The 4,926-nt window shown below is 43.2% G+C and overlaps 1 pseudogene; it reads right to left on the minus strand.

The window, feature by feature from the left end:
* Positions 1-1,761: 1,761 nt before the first annotated feature.
* Positions 1,762-4,041, minus strand: LOC116559228 (annotated as a pseudogene).
* Positions 4,042-4,926: the final 885 nt, after the last annotated feature.

Consider the following 4,926-nt stretch of genomic DNA (forward strand, 5'->3'; position numbering starts at 1 on the left):
GTAAAAACAAAGTATTCAACAGATTCTTTTGGAAATTTTATTTGTCTTTTCACAGCTGCCTATGTAGTCTTTGGAACGGTTCTGTATGTATACTTGCGTGTGTGTGTGTGTGTACATGTAAGACTGTTACCTTCAAATATACTTGCTTTCTAATAGTTAGACATCCTTATGGAAGTGTATATTACATAAAGCTGAAATAAACAGAGCTTTTTAGAATTTAGCAAATTCCAATAAGGTTGTTATTTGATCCTTGGAGTCCTGAGCAATGGGATACAGGAGATGTCATACGGCTTGGACAAAGAAGGCAATTATCAGATAACAGAGGCTGTCTGAAAACAAAGGCAATTAGAGAGCTCTCAAAGAATGTGAAGGACAAGTAGACAGGAAGAAACATGCAGAGCAACAGTAAAAAAATCATTAAAAAAAAAAAAATACTGATACATGGGCCAGGAGTGGCGGCTCACACCTGTAATCCCAGCACTTTGGGAGGCTGAGGTGGGCAGATAACTTGAAGTCAGGGCTTCTAGGCTACACTGGCCAACAGGTTGAAACCCCATCTCTGCTGGAAAAAAAAAGAAAAGAAAAAATACAAAAAATTAGCTGGACGTGGTGGCGTGTGTCTGTAGTCCCAGGTACTCAGAAGGCTGAGACAGGAGAATCGCTTGAACCCCAGAGATGGAGGCTGCAGTGGGCCAAGATTGTGCCACTGCACTTCAGCCTGGATGAAAGAATAAGACTCTATCTCAAAAAAAAAAAAAAAATACATTCTCCAACATAGATGAATCTTGAAAACATTTTGCTCAATGAAATAAGCCAATTACAAAAGATTACACATCATGTGATTTCATTTCTATGAAATGTCCAGAATAAGCAAATCTGTAAAGACAGCAAAGACACTAGTACCCAGGGGTTGGAGAAAGCAGAATGGAGAGTGACTGCTTATTAAGGTTTCTTAGTATAGATAGGGTTTCTTTCTGGGTGAAGGCAATTTTCCAAAATTAAGCAGTGGTGATGGCTGCACAAGTCTATCAATATATTGAAACCACTGAACTGGACACTTTAAAGGGAGTGAATTTTATGGTATGTAAATTATATCTCAAGAAAGCAGTTTTTTTGTTTGTGTTTTTTTAAAAAAAAGGCAGAGACAGAATTAAAGAGTCAGAATAAAAGAACCAAGAGCGTGAGATGGACAGAGGATTCCATCATGAGAAGCTTTTTTCCTCACAAATTTAAGTTGGCTAATGAGGTTGCCAGACAATTTTGAGGTGACTAACTGGGAATTTTTTAAAAAGCAAGATAAAATCAACATTGGGCTTGTGCCAGCCAGATTCAGCAAATGTTGCCCAGGCACCTACTATGCACTAGTCATCTAAAATACAAAGAGATTGTGGTCCTTTTGGAGTGACAAGCTTTTAACTAAAAAGTAAAATATTTTCAGCTGGGCACAGTGATTCATGTCTGTAATCCCAGCACTTTGGGAGGCCACTGAGGATCAGTTCAGCCCAGGAGTTCGAGACCAGCTTGGGCAACATAATGAGACCCTGTCTCTAGAAAAAAATTTAAAATTATGCATAGTGGGAGGATCACTCGAGTCTAGGAGGTCAAGGTTACAGTGAGCTGTGATCATGGCAATGAGCTCCAGCCTGTACAACTGAGATTCTGCCTCAGAAAAAAAACCTCCTTTTTTTTGAAAGGAGGCACACATACTTAGTGTTTTTTTTTTACACAACAATTTATTTATTGAAAGCCTCCTCTCCCCATCTTTGCAGTCTCTAGATCCACCTTGTCCACTCACAGATTTTGTACCCAAGCCTCAGAAAGATAGCTGGGGGCATAGGCACTATGCACCGTTCAATGAGACCCATAATGTGGCTGTTTAACTGTCTTCCGCATGCTGCAAGAACATGGCCAGCAGATCCAGCTCCTCCTATGATGCCTTCACCCGGGCCACCTTCTCGGCCTCCTTCTGCCCATAATTTTCCTTCAGGATCTGTACTATTCCAGAGTGACCCGTTGCAGACATTGAACTACCAGCCAGCTGCATTTGTCGTCCTGGATGTCAGTGCCAACTTTGCCGGTCACACTGGGGTCGCCAAAGAGGTCAAGGTAATCATCCTGAATCTGAAAGAACTCTCCCATCGCCAGCAGGATCTTCTTGGCATTGGCATGCTCCTTCTTGCCATCAATTCCTGCCATGTACATGGCTGCAGCTACAAGAAGGTAGGAGGAGTAGAAAGCTATCTTGTCCTTGATAATCGATTTGTACCTCTTTTCAGTGAACCTGCCAAGATCCACGTTGCCCTCAGGGGCTGTGATGAGGTCCAGGATCTGCCCAATCTCAGTCTGATAGGAACTCTGATAGGAACTCTGAAGCTTGACCAGGTTCAGGTAAGAGGGCTGCTCCCGGCAGTAGAGCTTTAGCAGTGGATAGACACATGCTTCCAGAAGGATAGCATCATTGATGGCATCCAAGCCCATGCCTGGCTTCTGATACCAGCAGATCTGTCCCTGGCAGGTGAGAGGTGAATCTTTGACGTCATCTGTCGCCAGGAAGAAAGCTTACAGCAGTTCCACACGCCAGCCCACAGTCAGGGTCGCTGGAGACTATCAGCATCCTGTTTCCGGGGCTCCACCAGCTCCCGGAATGCCACTGGCACCCTCAAACCCCGGTGATACTTGCCTCCAATAGCATTGTACTCCAGAACCTCCTTGATGCAGGCAATGGCATCTCCTGTCTCTGGGTGCCCCATCTCACCCTCAGTCAGCATCCTAACTATCTGGGAGAACTGCTGAAATGAAATCCTGCTTTTCTTGGGCATAAACATCTGATTTCTGGTCTCTATTCATTCTGAGGGAGGCACAAAGGGTGCGGGTTCCTGCTCCAAGAATGAGTTTTTTTACGTGACAAAATTACGAGTATTTTCTTTTTCCCAGTAGTCTAGAATGTAATGACTGTTGTATTATAAAGAAGGGGAAATACATTTTTAAAGGAAAAAGCATGACAGTGTGATAAAATACATGCTCTATGAAAGCACACAGGAAGGAGAAAGAAGTTGGGACTGAGGAAGAAAGGTCAGAGAAAGTTTGGCAGGCAATTATTTGATACTAACCCCAAGAGATGGGAATCATGGGCTTGAAAAGGAATGAGGCTGTTCCTCCATCCCTCAAGCCCCCACCCTGACACCAGCCCCTCTCCAGAGAACTGAGAGAATGTATGCTCAGGTCCAGGGAAATGTCATCTAACCTATCTCCTTTCTCTGTGGCCTCCACCCATGATCAGGGCCTCCCTTTTGCTTCAGTAAGGGCAGGAAGACTGTTAACAAATAAAAGTCATTAGGAAAGAATTTGCTTCTGGGTTTGTGCCAGTGGGTACCCCTTCAGAGTGCACATAATATGGCAAGACAATTCTCCATCACTGCAGAAGTTAGCGTTGGGGGCTTCACCATTAATGCCCAGACAGCATGTGGTAACAGGTAGAGAAAAGCCTCTATCAGCTCAGTTACTCTGAAGGAGAGAGGGTCACCTTTCCAAAGCTGATGCAGAGTTTATTTTCACTGTGAGCTGTGCTCATCACGGCGGTTGTGATCCCATCCTCCTCTGCAGTTCTTGCAGTTATCCCTTCTCTGATGGAACGAAAGAAAATGATAAAAACAACACTGGCTCAAACCCATGGGCCATTCCCTCATACATTCTGAGTATGTCATGGAGGAATTCTACTATGATAAAATAGCGCAGGTTTTGGAGTTAGGCATTGGGATTGGAATCCTGGCTCAATTGACTCAGCAGCTAATAGGCTTTTGGAAAGTTATTCCAGGTCTCTGGTGCTTCCTGTGTTCCTTTACAAAGTGGGAATGGTATTAAAACTTCCCTCATGGTTGAAAAGTATGCATACAATCACCTGGCACCATAGGTACTAAACAAATTTGAAATCACCCTTATTAGTTTTTCTAATGAGAGACTCCCTATAGCAATGTCCAAAAAGTTTAACAACATTACTAGGCTGGGCGCGGTGGCTCACGCCGTAATCCCAGCACTTTGGGAGGCCAAGGCAGGAGAATTGCTTGAACCCAGCAGGCAGAGGTTGCAGTGAGCCAAGATGGTGCCACTATACCCCAGGCTGGGCAACAGAGCGAAACTCTGTGTCAAAAACAAAAAAGAAAAAAAGACAAGTTTAACAACATTACCTATGAATTTGAGCCAGTGTAGTTTTTACTATCATCTTTCATTCCATCTGAAAAGGCTGGGATAACTACAAGAACTGCAAAGAAGGATGGGATCAGAACTGCTGTGATGAACACAACTCACAGTGAAAAATATATACACGTATTAGTCCACTCTCACATTGCTATAAAGAACTACCTGAGACTGGGCAATTCATAAAGAAAAGAGGTTTAATTAACTTACAGTTCTGCAAGCTGTACAGTAAGCATGGCTGGAAGGCCTCAGGAAACTTAAAATCATGATGGAAGATGAAGGGGAAGTAAGCATCTCTTACCATGTCAGAGGACAGAGAGAGTGTGCCAAGGTGCTACACACTTTTAAACAACCAGATCTAGTGAGAACTCATTCACTATCACAAGAACAGCAAGTGGGAAATCCGCCTCCATGATTTAGTCAACTCCCATCAGGTCCCTCCCCCAACACTGGGAATTACAAGGGGACAGCAGATTTGGGTGGGGACACAGAGCCAAACCACATCAATATACATATCTATATCTGTTATCTCTTTTATTAGAACTGTCTTGGTTGCAAAAACAGAAATCCAATGTTACTGGCTTAGAGACTCTCCAAAAAATAAGGGAATATTTGTTGATTCACATACATGAAAAACCCAGGGCAATTTATTTCAAGCACAGCCATATTGTTACCCAAATAATACCATCCCAAACTGCTCTCTCTTCAGGTTTTAATCTTTGTTTTTCTGTG

The sequence above is a fragment of the Sapajus apella genome, unplaced genomic scaffold, assembly GCF_009761245.1.
Source record: "Sapajus apella isolate SASKATOON/1434 unplaced genomic scaffold, GSC_monkey_1.0 scaffold23, whole genome shotgun sequence".
NCBI lineage: Eukaryota > Metazoa > Chordata > Mammalia > Primates > Cebidae > Sapajus > Sapajus apella.